Consider the following 21,171-nt stretch of genomic DNA (forward strand, 5'->3'; position numbering starts at 1 on the left):
TTTGCCGACGGGAATAATTTTACTTCAATTTCGAAGAAAGGAAAAGCGGTAGTTGATTTCATATGTGTCCCGCAGGATATTTTTCAAGATATAAGTTACTTCAAGGTGTTAACGGTTCAATCGATTGTTGATGACTTTCAATTACACGATCTTATAGGTGCCAAGTCTAAATTGCCTGATCACTCAGCTATTGTGGCGGAATTCAATATCATGCGTCACTGCATCGCAACGCAAACAAAAGAAAAACGCAACTCAAATCTTCGTTATAAACTTAATCAGATACCGTTAGATTTTATGACTAGTGATATTCAACGGTCTGCCTTACTTACTTTAATAGAAAACATCGAGCGTTGTAGAGAAACTCAGGATAATATTGATAAAATCTACAATGAATTGTGCGAAATAATTTTTTCAGAGATGAACGATAAAATTCCAAAATTCGAGGATAATAGCTCTAAGAAACGTTACAAACACAGAAAACCGTATTGGAATGACAATTTGATGAGTCTTTGGAACAAGATGTCGATTAAGGAAAAGGAATTCACCCACTGTAAAGGAAATCGTAATACAAGAGCGTCATTACGGAACAGTTATATACAAGCCAGGGATATTTTCGATAAAACACTGCGACGAACCGAAAGAACATATAGAAAAATGAAAGCGGTAGATATTGAAGCTATGACTACGAAAAAACCGAACGACTTTTGGGAAAAAATTCGCAACCTCGGACCGAGAAATCACAAGTCTATACCAATAGAAATTGTCGACGAAAGTGGGAATATAGAAACAGATGAGCAATTAGTGTTGGATAAATGGCGGATTGACTTTGAAAATTTGTACACCGGAAGCAATAGTGACGAATTCGATTATGAACACTATAGAACTGTCATGTCACACAAATATCTACTAGAGACTAACATGGAGGATCCTTTATTTATACAGAATGAATACTTGAACCGAAACATTACATTAGATGAAATCCACGATATCGTTATGCACTCAAAATCAAAGTCGGCCAGTGGTTTCGACGAAATCCCGTACATTGTACTGAAGTTTCCGATTGTGATAGAGACTATATTAAAACTATTTCAACTCATTTTGGACACTAGCCTTATACCGTCAATTTGGAGAAAATCTGTGATATGTCCGATACTTAAAGATCCTTCATCGGATGCACGAATGCCTATGAACTACAGAGGTGTAAGCCTGTTGTCTTGCATAAGCAAATTATATAGTGCTTTTATGAATAAAAGGATAACATTCTACTTAGAAAACGAGGACATACTGGTAGACGAACAGAACGGCTTTAGGAAAGATCGATCTTGTGAGGATCACATTTACACACTCAATTCTATCGTCCGCAACAATAAATCACTCTTTGTGGCGTTTATTGACCTCAGAAAATGTTTTGACTTCATAGACAGGGATATGATGCTATATAAGCTACTTAAAAACAACATTGATGGCAAACTGTATAACTCTATCAAAAGCATTTATCAGAATTCCGAATCCTGCGTCCGATTAAATGGCAAGCTTACAAGTTGGTTTGACTGTAAATCCGGTGTAAAACAAGGGGACAATTTATCACCAACACTTTTCTCTATATTTATTAATGATTTGGTTAATGAACTGAACGATCTAGGTGTAGGAATCGATTTAGCTGATAAGAACTTGTCAGTTTTATTGTACGCTGATGATATTGCACTGATAGCTAAATCAGAATTGGACCTGCAGTGTATGTTGGATAAACTTCATCGGTGGTGTAAACAATGGCGAGTCTTGATTAATACTGACAAATCGAAATGTATCCACTTTCGAAATGGGAAATCCAAACAAACAGAATATAATTTTAGTGTTGGTAGAAATTCTTTAGAAATAGTGAATCAGTATAAGTACTTAGGTGTAACATTTAGCTATAATGGCAGTTTTTTATTAAATGCGGAAATACTTGCTAAAAGTGCTGGCCGAGGACTTGGACACATAATTGGTAAAATACACGGATTCAAAGACTTTGGATATAAATCGTATGAGAAATTGTTTAATTCTTGCATTGTTCCTATACTTGATTACTCGTCTGGTGTATGGGGGTATCGGAAATATCAATCAATAGACAACATTCAGAATCGAGCTATTCGGTACTATTTGGTAGTTCATAGGTACGCACCAAATCTTGCTATACACGGAGATATTGGTTGGATCCCGAGTCAATATAGACACTGGAAAAATATGGTTAGATATTGGAATAGACTAATTCGATTTGACAGAAACCGCATTACAAGAATAGCATTCGACTTTGATTATGAACGATGTGAAAATAATTGGTGTAGCGATTTAAAGGATATTTTCTACAAGCTTGAATTAGGACATTATTACGAACTAAAATTACAGGTTGATATGTCATTGGTGGAACTTAACATTTCTCGTTTTTATTCAGACATTTGGAGTAATTCTATCGAAAGCGTCTCAAAATTACGTACCTATAAGACATTCAAAACTATTTTCGAAACTGAACACTATATTGAATTAAATTTAAGTAAAATTGAACGGTCGTACTTGGCACAGTTAAGATGTGGAATTTTACCATTAAGAGTTGAAACAGGCAGATATTCAAGTGAAAAACCTGAAGAAAGACTTTGTATTTTTTGTAATCTTCAAGAAGCCGAAACTGAACTACACTTTATCTTTAATTGTCCGCTTTATTTGAATTGTCGAAATAACATTTTTGGTGAACTTTTAACTACAGAACTCTTCTTAGATCTGAATCATGAACAAAAACTGAACATTTTAATGTCTCTTCACACAAGAAAATTAGCAAAATATATCGTTCGTGCATTTCATATCCGACGTCAGGTGCTATATAATCTATGAACATTTAATTTTTGTGTATATTTATTCTAACTTTTTGAACTTTAATTTCAAATGATTTGAGAAATTGTGTATATATACATGTATAACGTGATTATGTTTAACCTTACTGATATTTTAAAAAGGTGACTTATAGGTCCAATGGGCCGGGTGTAACTTTGACTATAAACTTTGTAATTGTATTATATTTATGTTCACAAGTCACTATAATAAACAAATTACTTACTTACTTACTATTGTAAGAAATAATTCATGAAATAACGACTATGTGGTATGTGCTTTTACTCGTATGTGCTTTACTCACTGTTGAAGGCCGTATGGTAACTTATAGTTATTTTAAAATTTCTGTCATTTTGGTTCCAACGACAAAGAACGCTACGTAGTATTAAATTCAATTTTCAGTGCTACTGGACTTATCACAGCCCAAGATCATGATGAGTTCAACGAAAAAGCAGCAAACATATCTGTCTCTTACCCAAATTTTGACACGTACTTTCAAAAACTTAAAGAGCGATTGTACGAATATGCACGTGATCAGCTTCAGCATGTTGATTTATGGACAAATAACAATTGTGAATCAATAAATCATGTGTTCACAACGGCGATTAGCTGGAAACCAAAAAGCATACCAGAACTTGTTAAAATTCTCCGCGAACTAGTCAAGCTGGAGTTTGCCGACTTAAGACGAGCACTAGACCTAGGGTTGCCCGAACACAGCCGCGATTTTGAACATTTAACTGAAATGTCTTATATTCAGTGCTATGAAATGTAATGTAAATATCTGTATAATATATGTATATATATATAAATGTGAATTAAAATATTTAAAAGAAATATATATATTCTGTCATTTATTAATATGAACATCAAATTAAACAACCTTCATAAGATATAATATGTTGTTCTGGAGACAAATTTATTATTTACAAAAAATAATTACAAAATACACTTGAGAAAAAATACTTCTTCATTCTGAAAAAAAAACCCACATTAATACCCAATAGCGGTACGTCTAAACACCGCTCAGGACCTCCTGAGTGCACTCAGGACATACAAAGTGCACTCAGGACATGAAATATATGTTTTAGTGGGTGGTGAAGTTATGCATTCGATAGATAATTTAATTCTTCATCTTATAGTTTTTGTTTCGGTAAAATCAATTTAATATTTAAGAAGTTATTTGAGTTTTCATCGGCACGCGCCGTTTTTATGAAATATGTCAGGCATGACCGATGATTATATTGAATACCAATTATCATGTTGATTAGGTCGTTTGATCTTTAATAATTAGAAGTGTATTAGTGATGGGTCTAACCTCATACATGTAAGCTTGGCAAACAAACAAAACCAAGATGTCTTTTGAAAAATATAGAACAAAGAAGATATATTGTTTTGGAAAAAAATGTTAAATAAACCTTTCGTTTTGTTTGTAATAATTGAAGCCAGTTGAGAAATGTGAGAAATCTACATATAGTTGGGAAATTTTCATTCAATTCATCTCATTTGAAAACGTTCAAAAATATAGATAAAATTTATTGCAAAATGTGGCGTCCTTGGGGATCAAAACCCCGTTTCAACTACGAGGATTGTTTCCAGAGATTGAGCAAGGTATATTAACTTAATAGATACAAATATATCGTAAATATTTTCTTTGTATAGATTTTCGAATTTTATATAATTTTTTTTTTCAATGCTGAAAAGTTTTAGTTATATTCTTAATTCAAAAATCAAGATGAATAATTCTTTCGTATTTTCATATCTCTAGATATTCTACAATAGACTTTAATTGCATTGTTCCATAGTGAAAAAAAGAATATATCATTTACTTTTAAGCTAACAGTTAATCACAAAAAGTAGCGTTGATTTTATCAAATTTCGTTCAATATACGGGAAAGTTTTAGTTTCATTCTTTAATAGTTCAAAAATTAAGATGAATAATTCTGTCGTATTTTCATATCTCTAGATATACTACCGTATTTTCATATCTCTAGATATTCTACAATAGACTTTAATTGCATTGTTCCATAGTGAAAAAAAGAATATATCATTTACTTTTAAGCTAACAGTTAATCACAAAAAGTAGCGTTGATTTTATCAAATTTCGTTCAATATACGGGAAAGTTTTAGTTTCATTCTTTAATAGTTCAAAAATTAAGATGAATAATTCTGTCGTATTTTCATATCTCTAGATATACTACAATAGATTTTAATTGCACTGTTCCATAGTAAAAAAGAATATGTGATACACCTTTTTATATATAATTTATTTCCAAGCTAACAGTTACAATTACGGATAGTAGCGTTGATTCTTTTTTAAATTGGTATCATTCGTTTTTCAATATTTTAATATTTATATATATATATGTATGTGTGTGTGTGTTTTCTCTATTTTCTTGTCGTTAAGATTTAATCAAAATTTCATTTTGTAAGATTTATTCTCCTATTGAAACTCGTTCTTGTCCAGTAATAAATTCCTTGAACGAGGTTAAAAAGGGAAATAAATTTACTTTTTATAAAGTTAATTAGTTTTTTCTCCATAACCATACAAATTCAAATTCAAATTCTTTATTAACTTTGAGCCTTACGGCTCATCAGTATAATCAAGTACATGTACAGTGTATACATATGGCATATTACAAACAATATAAACAATATGTATAATAAACAATAGGTGACGTCAGAAGTTTCAACAATACAAAATATCTTTTATTACAATAAACTGTTTCTTAATTTAAAAGAGAAATGTATAAACTTTCCCAAGTTACAAAGCTGTTTTGTGTTTTCACCTGACAATAATTCTATTAATTTAAAAGTTGATGGCCTAGACCAGTAATATTTTTTTATATATTTTTTTCGCAAATCAGTATATCTACTACATTGAAGGATAAAATGAAATTCATCCTCTATTACTCCTAAATCACAAAAAATACAATTTCTTTCATTTCTATTAGTACCAACATAACGTCCAGTTTCAATACAAAGGTTATGTGAAGACAAACGAATCCTTGTTATACATTTACGAAAAAGTACAGGAATGCATTTCTGTAAATAAAATTGCAAAACTACATTTGTTACAACATACTTATATAATCTACACTTTGAAGAAGAATCTAATAAAAATTGTAACTCTTGGTTAGCTTGATCAAACAAACGCTGTCTTATCAAAGGTAAATATGAGCTGTCTACATTTAACAACCACTGATTATCCCACAAATTATTCATACCAAGACTATATATCAATCTTTTAACATATGTTGCCCAATTCATACATTTTGAACAATTTAACACGAGTTCTTTATAACAAGACCTTAATATACAATTGTCACTAATTAAAATTTTGAACCAAAATTTAAGTATTCTATAATTACGCTCATACTGCAGTGGAAATCTACCTAATTCAAAATAGACCATCACATTTGAGGTCGTTCTTTTGACACTTAATAACATTTTGCAGTAGTCCAAATGGACCTTTTCTATCATAGGAGATTTGTGTACTCCCCATATTTCACACCCATACATTAATATGCTACTAACATAAGTATCAAAAAGACTAAGCATTGTAAATACATTTAAACATAATGATGATGTAGTTCTTCTCATACTGAACATAGCTTTTCTACCCTGTTCTGCACAATGTTTCTGTGTTTTAAGAAATTTACAATTATACGGTATTAATACACCTAAATAACAAAATTGTTCCACAATATCCATTGTTTGACCGTTATAGACCCATGTCTCATTAGGCTGTACAATTCCACCCTTCCTGAAAACAACATTTTTTGTTTTTTTTTGTATTAACAGACAAGCCCCATTTTTCTGTGTAAATTGACAAAGTATTTAACATTTCCTGTAAACCTTCTACTGTTTCAGACATCAAAATCATGTCATCAGCATACATTAACAAAAATAATGTTATATCTTGAAACTCTAAGGCACAATTGCCATTAGCAATAAATTCATTTTCAAAATCATTCACATAGAAAGAAAATAAAATTGGAGAAAGAACTTCCCCTTGCATTAAACCAAGGTTGTTACAAAAGTAATCAGAGTTTAGCCCATTGAATCTAATACAGGTTCTAACATTATTATACATAGATTTTAAAACAGTTAATAGTCTTCCCCGAATACCTAATCTGGAAATTTTGTACCATAAACATAAGCGATCAATTGAGTCAAAAGCTTTCAAGTAGTCTACAAAGCAACAATATAATCTTTTATTTTTACATAGTGTATTTTGAATAACAGAGTATAAACAAAAAACAGCATCAACTGTACTATAACCATTTCGAAAACCAAACTGTGCATCAGATAATATATCATTGACAGTTGCCCAATTTAATTATCTTTTATTAAGTATTGTGGTGAAAAGTTTACCTAGATTGCTGACAAGGCTTATGCCACGATAGTTTGCTGCATCATTAGCATCACCAGATTTGAAAATTGGTACCAGGATGGCATCTGACCATGATGACGGGAAATATCCACTAATCAATACGGCGTTAAAAATAGTACATAAATGTGGAATAATAAATTCCTTGTATTCAATGAAAAATTCATTCAGCAAACAGTCTGGACCATGGCTTTTGTCCATTTTAAGTTCATTAATTGCCTTTATAATCTCATCCGCAGTAATATCTGCATCTAGTTCATCAAAAACACATTCATTATTAATCACTTCGGGTCTCTTATTGCTATTCGGCGCACTTGATACAAGTTCTTTGAAATATTCAAAAAAGTCAGTAATGTTTAAATCACATTTCCTCTGATTTTTTTTCCTAAATAATGAATAAAATTTTCTTGGATTGTCTTTCTTTAGTTTGCACAACATATAGCCTTCCTGTCGTTTGTATCTACGTTTGAGCTTGCATTCATACTTCTTGTAAGCTTTTTTGGCACTGTTCAAATCTATATGACTATTAAATGTTTTTTTACCATTAAAAGTATGTAATTTTTTACAATAATTGGCATATAGCTCTTTACACTTCTGGTCAAACCATGGTTTATCAGTATTTACTCTCTGATTTTGGGAATTTCGCTTTAATTTCGCTTTTACTTTTGGCATTTGTTTGAAAAAAGGAGCTGTCACATTTGTTAAGCACTGAGTAAAGTTATTTATGCACAAGTCCATACCATCCTGAGACGCTATGTCCATATTAGCTATCGTTGAACTTAAATCATCAGCATTAACTAGTAGAGCATTATAGCATACAATTCACTATTTTTACAGTGCATAATTTAAATTTAACTACATTAAACAATCTCAAATATTTTAAACGCAACATTGTACAAACAACACAATTCATAAACATCAATAAAGATAATCCAATTAATTTTGTTGATTGGATAATTCACGGCTCAGTAGTTGTGTAATCAGTGACACGTGCCCTCATTATTTAAAAAAATTTAACATATCTATCTAAGTTCGATTTCAAATTCTACCAAAATTTAATTCTTAAATAAGCAGCATGTAACGAATATATACATCCATCCTGTGTGCAAATGCGATGACTATAAAGGGTCCTTTTTAACACTCGTAAAATGTCCGATATCATCTGATTATGACATACCTTCATGAAATAATACGATAAAAAAAAAAAATTGAATAATAAGTTTTTTATTACTAACTTTGCATGTGGTTGTATTGTTATATTTTTTTTTCTTGGATTAATTTATTTTATCACTTTAAAAGCTACTTTACCACGTTCGTACTACACAATGTAAGTACCGTTACTCTACAATAGAATGTGTATTTCGAATTATCTTCAAAAATAACAATAATATGATTTATTTTACGCCAAGCAAATTGAAACAGAATGCCCCTTAGAATGATGTTTTATTCATTATTTTTTATTACAGAAACATGCCTAAGAAGAAAAAAATATCATTGTCAAGTTAGATAACTAGTGTCAGATTAAATGACCACGTTCGATAACTTCTACCAGATAAGTAATGAGCCAGTTAGAGCGATGGGGTGTAATAAACACCCGGTCAAAGCAAGAGATGCATCATAATATTTTCTTTGAAGTCGGCCGCGTTTCCATTCCTTTTAAATATACAATTCCTTGGTTCTAGGTAATGAACATATAAATGACATATAGTTTACAAGTGTGAACAAATATTTTGTACATGTAGCTAAACAAGGTGTATAGATGTGAACAGATTTAATCACGGTGAAACTAGTGTACATGACACGCCATTATTCCGACAGCGCATTAGTCCGACAGCCCATTGGTCCGACAACCCATTAGTCTGACAACCCAATAGTCCGACAACTTATTGATCCGACAGCCTAATACTCCGAGAACCGATAATTCAGACACTTATCAAGTCAAGTATCAGGGTATCATGATTAACTAATTTCTTGCCTGTCTGTATTATTACGTTTATGTAATAACATATTTTAAGAAATAACTCCGTATATATATTACATTAGACTAAGGTAGTTCGAATACTTTCTATATATATGTTCCAAACCGTATGAGTATTTGGACCGTACGCGTACGGTCTGGACCGTATGCGTCCTTTTTCAAAATTGGTATAGTATCTTTCTTAAAGAAAATGTATCCATGCATACACACAAGACAGATGCATTGTCGGAGTAATGGGCTGTCGGAGTAATGGGTTTTCGGAATAGTGGGCTTTCGGAGTATTGGGCTGTCGGAATAATGGGCTGTCGGAATAATAGTTGTCGGACTAATGGGACGTGACCGTGTACATTACATTAAACCAAATGTAAACATGTTTACTGTACATAGCGTTTGATGTGAACACGGTCTTAGTTTACAAGTCATCATCATTACAAATGTGTCTCTAACCAACACAAACAGTTTTAATATTTACTGTACATGCAGTTTTACAATTTGCTATTTGTTGACTGCAAACTAAAAAATCTAGATATAGCAATCCTTCTTTGAGGAACGGATTTATATAAATTCTTATTACTTCCAAATCCCTCTGTATTTTTCATGTTTCTTTTGTATGATTGAAACTTAAAATTATAAAATAAAAATTATGTAACAAAACTAATCCTTATCTAGCATGTGTAGTGATGTCATCAACAGTTAGATTCATTTTTGGGTTTATTTTCTCTTTTTCAACGTCAGCATTTCTGTTAAACCTTCACAGAATTTATTTAATTGACAGACATACATGTATCTTCTATACAATGCGGCGCAGGACATTTGCGCTTTTTCATAAGAAATTTGAGCTTTTTTAATTAGACATTTGCGAGTTTTATAAAGGACAAATGTGCTTTTATAATATTTGCTTCTTATGACTTCCCCGTGCTATCTTAATTGGGCTTAGGTCCGGTAACTTTGGCCTTAAAATAATGAAATTTAATTTATCAATTTTCATTATTGCTTATAATTGAATCAAATTGAGATGGAAATGGTAAATGTGTCAAAGAGACAACAACCCAACCATAGAGCAGACAACAGCAGAAGGTCACCAACAGGTCTTTAATGCAGCGAGAAATTATCGCACCCGGAGGCGATAGTCGTTTCCTATAGCTAAGACATTTCTTTTTAAAAGTTATTTTGTAGCACATCGACATAGTTGTATATAACTAAACAAAATTAAAAGTATACATTATAAAGACATAAAGACAAGCATAGTTATCAGGGGTCAATTTTTCCTTGTGTCCTTTTATCTTTCTGTCCATCTGTCCCATTTTGGGTATATTAAGCTGTTCGGGTAAATTATCCTACAGTTTGAATGCTAGGAAGTTATCACTTTGCTGGCTGTGGATATACATATATATTGGAGGTGTCTTTGCGGTCAGGACTTTAAATTTTAAAATATAATATTTCTTATGTGTGGGACACAGTTGACCTTTGTCATTTTTTGTGTATAAACTTGCATAAGATTGATTATTGGTTGCTTAACATCCTGTTGCAAATGTTTCATGCATGTTCATAACGAGAACAAGTTAACAATAAATTATATAGGAAGGTCTTGTAATAGTTAAAATTGAGAATAGAAATGGAGAATGTGTCAAAGAGACAACAACCCGACCATGGAACAGACAACAGCAGAAGGTCACCCATAGTTCTTCAATGCAGCGAGAAACTCCCGCACAGTGGCGGATCCAGAATTTTTCATATAGGGGGGGGGGGGCGCTCTGACTGACCTAAAAGGGGGGCTACAGCCATGCTTCGGTGATTTCCTATATAATCACCAAATTTTACTCATGAAAGGGGGGCCGGGCCCGGGCCCCCTGACCCCACTCTGGATCCGTCTATGGCGCACCGGAGGCGTCCTTCAACTGTTTATATATAGCTAATATAAGACACTTAAGTTGATTAAACATTCCAGACCCTTTTGTTTCCCCCATAATTAATATTACCAATCATATTGTCATAATATTGTTGTAAAATGATGCCCTTTATAGGTTCTTGGTTAGATTAATAAAATTCTAATCTATCTTATTACCATAATTGATAAGTTCCAGTTCGAAGAGTTCAAACAAGAAAGATTTTGAAAGCAAAGAAAGCTGTGCATATTATAATCAGCATGACTTTTTCAGATTACAATACCAATACTAAAAATTCAGGCGAAAATAAGGCTTGCACATAGTTATATACTTTTATTCAGTCACGGACCTGTGATATCGCGGATGTGTTCTAGTGTATACAATAAAAGCAAAATGAAGTTAACGATCCCTTTAATTTCGTAATGGTAAACTTTGTAACACTTGTGTTTAGGGAGCAACCATTTTACTTCAAAGGGAGGGGAGATGTTTTTCAAAAGTTTTGTCTGAGTCAGACCCCCCCCCTTTTTCCCCTTTACGCTATCAATAAAAAAAAATCCTTTTTTCTTTTACATCTGCTTGACCAGAATATTTTTTAGGAAAAAACTCGGTTCCTTAAAAGTTTATTATTTTTTTTAACATCTGTTACAATTTTTATTGACTTGATTATTGTACATAATATAATCAAATGAATAAAGGGAGATGATTACGCACTTTTGAATATGCGACCTTAATTTACTGAAAGATAGAAAAAGGAAAATAATCATCAATTATCAAATGTAGTATATGAATGATAAAAACATGTATCATAATAAATCAGTCTCTTTTTTAACCATCAAATATCTATACATGATAATATTGAAAGATTTCTCGAACTGGTAATTAAACAATATTGTTCATGCAATGTGTACAAATACTTTGATCTGTAAATGAGTAGCACAATGTTAATTTTGAAGTTCCTTTCTGAACCATTATCACAATTGTTGCAAATAATTATTTTCTCCGTCCCATTCACTAACTATTGTATGACTAACTAAAAGGAGGAGTGCTTTTGTTAATATGTCACACACGGAAGCTTTGATCCCTTATACACATAGAGATGAAGAACTTTGATGTCATCGAAGATCACTGTAAATTGCATAGGATAAATCTGTTTCTGGTCATGTGGCATGCAGTTGTAACAATTGCAAGTTGGCTATAAAGATCAGAATCTATACACATATTCATTTATATAAAAAATTTACTCTCTAAACACAACTCCGAATTCTAAGATTTGCACATACCTCAAAATGTCAACTTTCAACTCTTTGATGTCTTCTGATGAGGATCCAGATATTGGGGACAGCAGCATGCATTTGTTCCTTGAGTCATCACAGACTTCCGAAGTCCCTGAGCAAGGAAGAAGCCCAAGTCCAGCACAGATATGGAGGCCACATTTTGAGACTCAGAGTCCAGTTATAGCAAATAGCCCAGTCACAGTTTCGTCAGGTGCTTGTGGAGGGCCACAAGATACTCCTCGGTCGTATACCCGACAAACCAGTACCCCTTTACTGGGTAGAGTGCAACAAGAAAACACTACACGTATATCCAGCTCGTGTATTAAGGTACTTCACTTTATAACTTATGAACATATGTGTGTAACCAATTGAAGTAATAAATTGACATACTTCCACGATATATAATGACGATTGGGAATTGATAGGCATGAATGAGGCGATATTATAATTTTATCATTTTGTGGCGTGGTCATTTCCATTTTAGATTTGATAAGGATACTTTTATCAGTTTAATGATATTTCATTTAGATTGATGTGACAGCTTTTACGGTTCCGTGAATGAATGCTTTGGTTAAGGTTGTACCTAATACTACAGGGAGGTAACTCCGAAATTCAGTTAAACGTTTTAATCACTTCTTTTTTGAAATATTAGGCTTCTTAGTCAAACTGCTTTATAACCAATGAAATTTTTCTTATAAAGTGGTTGATTCAAATTTTTGATTTTTTTAAAATTTTTGTCAAAGGGTCAAGACTAAAATTTTGTCAAAATTTTAAGAAAATTAAACTTGCCAAATTAATATTTATATTAGTCAAGGTGTTGGGTACGTACAACCTGAAGATTAAAAAATGTATTATCTTAAGTGCTAGTATAAACGCCAATATATATATATACATAAAGGTCTTTCGCTAAAAGGAAACTAAGCTGGAGAAAATCTATTTCTTTTATTTGAAAGCATTACACGTTCAATTTTAAATATAACCCCTTCATATATTATATTTAACAAGGTTATGTCGCACATTTAATTGATAATTTTTTCAAAAAAAATAAGAATTATACATTAACTGCACAGCCAAAGTTTGTTTGCCCTGTCTGAAAAAAAGCGAAGTGCACATTGTCATATGAATTATCTCTTCTTGTACGAAATTAAAATTGACAGTATTTCAAACAAACTAAAAAAACGCAATTTATATTTAAGTTCTGTAGGCAATAGGGTTATGTACATGGTTATTTTTAAGATCTCATGCTATTCTTTTTTCAATAACTTTCAATCATCATATTTATGTTCAAGTCTAATCCACGGTGCAATACTATAAATTGACACATGATTGGTGAATTATTAATAATACCAATGATAGTTTAAATATATCAACATATTTGTATTTTCAGACTCTTGAGAAGTTATTTGACAATCAAAGGACATTTCTCCAAGAACAGTTTGTCAAACAAAATGCTCTTGTTGGAGAATGCCTTTCCATGTTAAAAACTTTGGAAAAAAGACCAGAAAATGGAAAGCAGCTGAATAAAAGTAAAAATGAGATTCACGTGCCTGCATATATAAAGGTATTTCATTTCTTACTGTTGTTTTATTTAATGTCACTTGGAATAAACTAGTAGCCTTAACCAATCAAATATTCAGTTATCAATATACATGTATGCATACAGTCAGGATGATACAGTGTAATCAATTAACATACTTGTTTTTTTTTATATACATTACTCATCATTCGAAATATAATAATGTTTACTTTAAACTTTTTACAGCAATCTGTACGTGACGGATTTAAACATAATAAGAGAGCAAATGGGTTTAAGTGGACCACAAAAACTGCAGCCGGTACAGTACTTATAAGTGAGTATAACATGTATCTTAAAACAGCAATCGAATATCTAGTCCGAGATGTCTTTGACATCTGAAGACCTTTTAAGAACTTGCTTGGGCAGTGGGACGGAAGAGCACACTCCTGATAGAAAACAGAGAAATTGCTGGCTTAGACTTAACGCGGCATATTTTTTAAAAATTAAAGCAATCATATACCATCCGATTCCTCATTCAATGATGTGGATTATGGTCGTTCTATTGCGTCCAAGGAGTCGCTGTACCTATATGTTGCCAAACAAAAGTATAGCAATGTACGGATGGATGTTATTTTTTTTATTTATTTATTTTTTTGAAATATTTTGTTATCAAATCAAAACGTTTCTGCCTTTTATGAACTGTATAGCCCGCCTTTTAATTAAGTGTCCCCTGTATGCAACGTAAATGCACCTACATGTAGAGTGACAATTCTTTTTTTTTTTTAATATAAAGGACAAGGAAGGCTAGTCCACATTTTTTCTTTCTGTTACAAGTATGTTTAAAGTATCAATAAACGAACTATATGAGTTTAATTTCAAAATAAGGAAATTGATGCATGATGAACATATTCTTATATTCAAAGATGCAATTCTGAAGAAAATAAAGCAATGACAGAGGCGATTTTGATCTATGTGAAGGGTCAGCATCAAACTGTTGAAGAGTGCGTGATCAGGTGTAAGTACATCTATAGCTGCAGCACTTATACTTATAATATTTTGTAACAGTCGTTATAGACGATCATAGTTACCTATCCAAGGCGTTTTATCACTTGTTTCCTAAAATTATGATTGTATGGTGGATTGGGAATTACTTTTTTCAAACGACCCCCCCCCCCCAAAAAAAAATCAATCCAACCAAACACCAAAACAAACAAAACAACAAAAACAATATCAAATAAACGCGCTTAGTAAAAAGTGAAAAGAATGATTCGATCATCCCCAAATTCCTCCATGAATATCAAATGGCCGCCAATTTACGACAGTATCCGATTTCTTTCTTTACCCTAAGTGATTAATTGTCATTACTACATCGCTTTTTTTCCGACGTAGTCGATATAGTTTCGGTTTGTGTCCTTTGAACTTAAGGACGCTTAACTATGGCAACAGAATACACATGCTCTAAAATCCCTCAACTTTTAACTTTTTATATAAAAAAGAAGATGTGGTAATGCAAATGAGACAACTTTCCACTAGAGACCAAAATTACACAGATATTAACAACTATAGGTTACCGTACGGACTTAAACAATGAGCAAAGCCCATACCGCATAATCAGCTATAAAAGGCCTCGAAATGACAATGTATAACAATTCAAACGAGAAAACTAACAGCCTAATTTACGTACAGAAAATGAACGAAAAACAAAAATGTAACATATACACAAACGAAAACCAATGAATCACTGGCTCCTGAAATATTGGCGGGAACCCAACCCTCCTCAGTTTGTTTATCAATGCGTAACATGTATGAACCTTTAATTCAAACTGTACTGTTTTTTTTATTATTTCATTTAGGCTTTGGCACTGAAGTATTAATTTTAGGTTTGACATTTTCACATAGTTCTTTTTTTTCTGCAGGTGGGATTGAAACGTATTTCAATTCTGTTAAACAGAAGGAGATAATAGAGTTAACAGGGAAAAAGGAAGAACATAATAGAAAAATGGTTCTCTATGGCCGAAAACACAGGGTATGTACTGAATTAACACTTGAGACAGTTTTAGTCATCTAGATAAGGAATAAACATCGGCGATAATTATTCTTAAGATAGGAATTTCAATAAAGATTGATTAAAGACACATTGAAACTTATATAACAGTAAGGAGATGTTTGATGCTTTTGATGAGTTCAAATGAATTAAACGTAATCAATTTGTTGTAGGCAGTTTGATTAAGAGATTTTAAGGTTCATGTATCATTTCCGTATATCATGGTTAATTCATGGTTTTCATAGGTAAATATTTTTTTTGTAAATGAGAAAATTACCATTTTAACAAATCGCTTACTCAGAGACGGGTCCGGATTTTTTTTGAATAAAAGGAGAGCGCCTTGTTTAAAATCTGTAAAAGAGGGAGACCCATTTTACCCTAAAATCACACTGTTTAATTTAATCCGAGTTAAGTGTCCCCGATGATACGCCTATGCTATATACGAAAACAACTGTACAAGGTACCAATACTTAATAATTCGTTATTTATAGCGATTTCAATTTCGTTTGTTGATAGTGATACAAGGGAAATAATCCAATTTATACATCAAGTGGTATTTACTTAAATTTTTATTTCACCATCTTCTGAGTTTAACATTTAAGGTACAAATGTATACTGTACATATGTATCGTTTTTTTTAGAAACTTATCAACCGAAGAAGAACCCTAAAAGAAAGAAAAATTGATCCAAAGGAGGAGGAAAGGTTCATGAAAGCATTGGAGATTGAAACCATGTCCTCAGAAGATTCCGATTCTGAGGACGATTCTATCTTCGTTACACGTCCTCTGTCGTGGGTGTCGACAGAGTTTAAACAGCTGATACAGCGTTTGGATATAACATACGATCGTATGTTAAATGCTCAGGGGAAGAGATTAAAATCCAAAAGAACAGTCGGGGAGCCTTCAGATAGACCGTGTCCCAAAAAGCCCAAGGGACTGGAGTGGATGTTTGGCTAAGGTGATATGGAGTTTTGACCATCAGTCATTTCAGATACATGTACATGTACTAATAAACATTTTGGCATGCATACATGGTCTAGTTTAACTTATTACGACGAATTAATTTGAACTTATGTTGCCGTCTCGTTTCATTTTATTAAATTGTGTTTATATTCAGTTTCAGCTAAACATGAAAAGAACCACGGGTAATTCTCCTTTAACTTAAAACCATTTGATATGCTTGGTGGGATAGGGAAGCGGCGGATTGACACACACGCGCTGCACACAAATATATTTTCACTTGTGTACACAATTGTTTATTTTTTGTAAAATTTTGTTCGCTTGGATCTATTCTTTCAATAATGTACATGTTTACTTTTAGATGAAATGTAGCATGTGTATGTCATTGATTCTGATGTGTTATTCATTTGTTTTGTCTTATCATTTTTGTCCACTAAAACTATTAATCAATTCACAAAATTCATTACATTTATTTTTATGGTTTTTATAAATACGCTGACTTCTCGAAAAAAAAATCATAAATTTAATGTAAAAAATGAATATAGAAATATAATGAACACGTTTTCAGTTTGTTTAGATTTATATTTATCAAAATAAGGTTTGATCAGAATGTGATGCCAAATATGTAATGTAACACTTCTTCAAACATGTAGCCATTTGAATGTGTATAATAAAGAATAATTTTTATGACCACATAAAATGTATTTACTTTATTATTTATACTTGTAAATAGCTTGTTCCGGGGCTGTTCTTGTGTAAATAAGAAAAATATAATTTCAGAGTTTTATATTGCAAAATGTACTTCTTGAGTATCGGGACTTTGATATAGGTGTGCTGCTCGATTTTGGTGTTTATCGTTACAATTTCGTGATTCTAATTGTTTGATGTGAAAATGTTCTCAGTGCAGTCTTTTCTAAGATTCATAGTCCAGAGTCTTCTGATTACTGATTGATCGAAATACCTTTTGCTGAGTCAAAGTGTCGGTGTCTTTTTTTAACGTTTTTTAACGTTTACAACATGTGACGCAAAATGCAACTCTTTTTTTTTTTCTTTTTTACCTCATTCCTGAACAAAAAACGATAAATGACATAAAGGCGTTTAGCAAGTCAAGATACACCTGAAGCTTGAAACTTTTACAGCAATATAGTACAGCAAATTTGTGCAAGAGGTTATGGCCTAAGTCTCACTTAACCATCTTTATAAAAATACAAACACTCTTGTTAATTGTGAATCTTGTAGATTTGTAAATCATCAAACTATCAACATATTTGAACACACCCCTTACCCTTTTAAACGCTTATAACAATCGTAAAAAAACAACAAACGAACAAACAAACAAACAAAAAAGGAAGAAAGAAGTTACTTAGAACATTTGAAACAGTTTATTGCGGGTAATAAATTGATATTAAATATTAGATTTACTGGCAATTACATATGAATAATTTTCAAATTTACGAAAATTTAACAATATTTAATTTAGTATATAATAAGTTAATTTTCATTATTGCATTTGTAAACTTGAAATTTAATTCACAGTAAATGGTTTAAATCAGAAAAATAAAGACATTTGTTCTGCTTTTAAATTTCTAATTTTATTAAATTTACTTAAATTTTCCCTAATTTAAATTTCTCATTTAAATAGGTTTACTGCAATTTAAAAGAAAATAAATTTTAAATTTATACAACTTTAAAAATATACTAGAACACACCCGCGAAATCGCGGGCATTCAGAGCGTAGTCTATAGTATATAAAGTGTTGTTGGAAGAATTTTGCAAAATATTGAATGACTGGAGAATTTCAGCAAAAGTATCATAAGTCATAGGTTATTGGGGACAGGAACATGCTTTTTTTTTCAATATTCCCATTTTTTGGTTTTCTATCAATTTCAATATGAACATACATTTAGTATGTTATGAACATTCAAGTAAGGAGCCTGTAATTCAGTGGTTGTTGTTTGTTTATGTGTTACATATTTTTTGTTATGTTAATTTTTTTGTACATAAATAAGGCCGCTAGTTTTCTGGTTTGAATTGTTTTACATGGTCAGTTCGGGGCATTTAAAAGCTGAGTCTGCGGTATGAGCTTTGCTCGTTGTTGAAGGTCGTACGGTAACCTATAATTGTTAATATCTGTGTCATATTGGTCTCTTGTGGAGAGTTGTCTCAACATGGCAATCATACCACATACCACATCTTCTTTTTTCTGTAATCAATGTATTTTGTAAAAGATTTAATGACTGGAGAATTTCAGAAAAGGTATCAAAAGATCATATGAATATTTTTAGCGCTTATCTGTATATTATGAACATTCATTACTATATAAATATAGTGTATTTATTTTCAATTCTAAGTTCTCTAATCGATCTATAGTGGTCATTGATATACTATAGAGACCCTCTCTATTTAATCAACTCTGTGATTGCCGTGGATAGTAAACTTGAAAATGATAGCGGATAGAATTCTGAAAATACACTTGATTCTTTGTATATGTATGTTCAAAGTATACAGAAAAACACAAACCGGAAGTCTAATCTGACTTAAAATTTCGTCCAAGGACGGGACAATATCCGGATGCCTTTTTTCTCGTTTTTCTCCAAAAATTACTCAATCTGAATAATCATATGAATGGATGACAAATGGCACTATGTACTGTACCTATAGGACACAGAGGCGTGTTGATCAATTAATTGTGGAAAGAAGAGAAGCGACACCCAACATGAGGTCTTCTCGTTTAATACTATAGATGTAAATTGGGTTTATTCTTAAAAGTTTATTGGTTATATTAAACTTAAAGTAAATAAGGTGTAAATAAGATATTTTCAAATGGATTATATTAATGATATATTTTGAAATTTTAAATATATATTAGCTTTTATATGGATATAATTTTCTAATAAATGCATCATTTCATGCAGTGCTTAATTCGCTTCTTTAAATGATATTGACACTTCTTAGTACTATTATAAAGACCTACACGCTTAATCTTTTTTTTTTAATTTTTAACTTGAAAACCTTGTTCCATACTCTTGCGTGCTAAAAGGAGGATTGGAAATTTAGATTAAAACAAAAATAAAAGTCTTTGGTATGATCTAAACAGATATTAAACCATTTTCCAAATTAGAGGCTAGCAGCTTGTTATTTTTTTATGAAACAGCTCATACATTTTGCTTTGAAACAAATTCTTAGGTTGGCCATCGCACTACAGCGTAGCCACCATCGCACTTCAGCGTAAATATCAACAAGTTAACATCACAATGTCACCATCGCACTTCCGCATGTTAACCATCGCACTTCAGCGTAGACCATCGCACTTCAGCGTGACCATCGCGGTTCGAAATACCATCGCGGTTCCGAGTCCTACATACTTATGATAGGTTAAAGTGCAGAAAAAAGTCCTATGCGGTACAGAAACTTGTGATAGGCTATAGTGCAGAAACAAAGTCATATGCCATACAGGAAAATATGATAGACTATAGTTTAAATAAAAAAATGTATGCCCTACAGGAACTTATGATAGGCTATAGTGTAGGTAAATAGTCGCATGCCTTACAGGAACTTATGAAAGGCTATAATGTAAATAAAAAAATCGTATGCCCTACAGAAACTTATGATAAGCTATAGTGCAGAAAAAAAGTCGTATGCCCTACATAAATATATGATAGACTTTAGAGCAGATAAAAAGTCGTATGCCCTACAGGAACTTATGATAGGCTACAGTGCAAAAAATATGTTGTATGCCCTACATGAACTTATAATGGGCATAGTGTAGATAGAAAGTCATATGCCCTACAGGAACTTATGATAAGCTATAGTGCAGAAAAAAACTCGTATGCCCTACAGGAACTTATGATAGACTATAATGTAAATAAAAAGTTGTATGCCCTACAGGAACTTATGATAGGCTATAGTGTAGATAAATAGTCGCATGCCCTACATGAACTTATGATAGGCTATAATGTAAATAAAGTCGTATGCTCCACGTAAATTTATGATAGGTTATAGTTCAGATAAAAAGTCGTATGGCAACTGGAACTTATCATAGGCTATAGTGTGGATAAAAAGTCGCATGCCTTACAGGTTCTTATGATAGGCTATAGTGGAAATGAAAAAAAATGATGCCCTTCAGAAACGTATGATAAGCTATAACGAGATGAAAAAGATCGTTTGCCATACAGGAACTTATGATAGACTATAGTGCAGAAAAAAAGTCGTTTGCCCTATATAAAAACTTATGACAGGCTATAGTGCAGATAAAAATG

Source organism: Mytilus galloprovincialis, chromosome 5, assembly GCF_965363235.1.
Source record: "Mytilus galloprovincialis chromosome 5, xbMytGall1.hap1.1, whole genome shotgun sequence".
In the NCBI taxonomy this organism is placed as follows: Eukaryota; Metazoa; Mollusca; class Bivalvia; order Mytilida; family Mytilidae; genus Mytilus; species Mytilus galloprovincialis.